The following is a 2506-nucleotide window of genomic DNA, read 5'->3' as shown; positions in this document are numbered from 1 at the left end:
AGCTAAAACTGACCTTGCTCTCTTGCCATAAACTATAAAGGAGGAGAGAATATATAACTGTTTTCAGGCACTGACAATACTAGGATCCTTGTAAAAGGGAAACACATTATGTGAGTTTGCTTTCACCTCTTTCTGGCTGCAGAAGTTTATGTATTTGGGTGAAAAGACCAGCAATCAGCATTTGGGCATTGAAATAAAGCAGCTGCAATTTAAGGAGGCAGGGTCATAAGCGGAGGAATATGCAGGAAAAGACACCATAAATCTGTGTCAAAATTTCACTTGTCTTCGCTCAAATCCTAAATTTTGTATGTGCAGGACAAGACTTCACTGGGCCAGATAGCTGCAGCTGCTGGTGGCTGAGAGTTAGACACAGTTCAGAGGTTGTACAGAGTTCCATCATTAACCAAGGCAAATCATTTCACCTCTGCGAGTCTCCATTCTCATTTCTTAATTGAAATTTTAACACTTTCCTTCTTTTTTATTTTGTCTTAACCCCATATACTAGTCAGTATGATAGCCACTCATGTACCAAGAGATGAGCATACTTCCCAAAGCATCAGCATCTTCAAGAGAATCTGGACATATAGGAGGAGGGAGGGAATTATTGGTGGTCCAGAAGGAAATGAAGTTAACCAACATGATAAGGAGGAAGGGGGTAGTGTCAAGGGTGGTAGTGGGCTATTGAATTTTAGGCCTCGGTGTCCTGGTCCTAGTCTTGGTCCTGGTCCTGGCATTGTGGGTGGTGGAGGGAGAAAAAAGTTCCACGGAGCAGATTTAGACTTAAAGTTACTTGATTTATTTCCAAGAGACCTGGAGGAGTTCTCATTGTCATCTATTGAAACTTGACTTTCATTTTTCTTCTCTTGAGCAACTACATTCTTATCTTCTCCAAATGTTGGGAAAAGTAGATAATTTAGATTTTGTTTCTCTTTATTCCCATATCCAGTATAAACCACAATACAGGTTTCTCTCTTAAAATCAATTGACTCAATGGTAGCTGGGTAAACACAGCCATCTTCTGACCAAATGGCACAACATTTATCTCCAATTTTCCACTGTTTCAATGGAATGCTGGTATTCTTTTGTTATTGTTGTTGTTGTTGTTCTTTTTCTCTTAGTAAGTTTTCTTTTAGATGTACTTTTTGGTTTGTCTGAAACTTCACAAATATCACCATTCTTCAGAGGATGTTTAAATGAAGCCACAGCTTTATCATAAGCTGTAATCAATGCTGGATCATCCCAAATGTCAGAATCATCACTCTGGCCTGTGCCACACCAGAACAGCACAGAATCCTCCCATTCCAGGATGCCTCCACCACCTCCCCAGATATCTTCCATAATATACCAAAGAAGGTCTAGTACTTCGATTTTCTTTAATGTGGGCCACTGCATAATCCATGCTTCAGCAAACCAGCTAAATTAACTACTTGGTAATTTCCTAACTTGTCAAGTTGAAACAGCTGCTGTTGTGGCCAACTAACTGAAAGAGATCCACATTTTTCCCATTCCTAAGAAAGGTGATCCAACAAAATGTGGAAATTATCAAACAATATCCTTAATATCACATGCAAGCAAAATATTGCTGAAGATCATTTAAAAGCAGGTAGAACAGTACTTTGACAGAGAACGACCAGAAATTCTACCTGGATTTAGAAGAGGTTTGGTGATTCATTGCTGATGTCAGATGTATCTTGGCTGAAAGTAGAGAATGGCAGAATGTCTGTGTTTTATTTACTATGCAAAGGTATTTACTGAGTGCATCACAATAAACTATAACATTGAGAAGAATGGGAATCCCAGAACACTTAATTATGCTTACATGCAATCTATACCTAGACTAAGAAACTGTTATCTAACTAGAATAATAGATATAAAATCAGGAAGAGTGTATGTCAGGGATATAGCCTTTCTTCATATCTATTCAATCTGTATGCTGAGTGAATTATTCGTGTAGCTGGACTCTATGAAGAATGTGGCATCGGGTTGCTTGCTGAAAGCAAGGGTGGCTAAAAATGCTTGTTGCAGAAGAACAGAGACAGATCACATCTCAACATCAAGAAAACAAAGTTCCTTACCACTGGGCCAATGAGCAACATCATGATAGATGTAGAAAGGATTAAAACTGTCAATGATTTCATTTTACTTGGATCCACAATCAACACTCAGCAGTCAGGAGATAAGAAGACATATCAGGGATCTCTCCAAAATATTGAAGATAATTTATATACATTTGAAGACTAAGGGGTGCCTGATTCAGGATACGGTCTTTTCTGTTATTTGCTATGCACGAGAGCTGGAAAATGAATAAGGATAACGGAACAAGAATTAATTCTTTTGGCTTGTGATGATGGAGAAGAGCACTGAATATCCCATGGACTGCCAAAAGAATTAACATGTCTTAGAAGAAGTACAGCCAGAGTGCTATTTAGAGGCAAAAATGGCAAAGTTTCGTATCTCATACTTTGGACATGCTACTGTTGTTGTTGTTGTTATGTGCCGTCGAGTC

The 2506-nt window shown here is 38.7% G+C and overlaps 1 pseudogene; it reads right to left on the bottom strand.

Moving 5' to 3' along the window:
* Nucleotides 1–459: 459 nt before the first annotated feature.
* Nucleotides 460–1338, bottom strand: LOC102865275 (annotated as a pseudogene).
* Between the last annotated feature and the right edge of the window lie 1168 nt (nucleotides 1339–2506).

Source organism: Elephantulus edwardii, unplaced genomic scaffold (assembly GCF_000299155.1).
Source record: "Elephantulus edwardii isolate Elephantulus edwardi_28Jun2011 unplaced genomic scaffold, EleEdw1.0 scaffold00464, whole genome shotgun sequence".
Lineage (NCBI taxonomy): Eukaryota > Metazoa > Chordata > Mammalia > Macroscelidea > Macroscelididae > Elephantulus > Elephantulus edwardii.
This window is presented reverse-complemented; position numbering and strand designations above follow the sequence as displayed.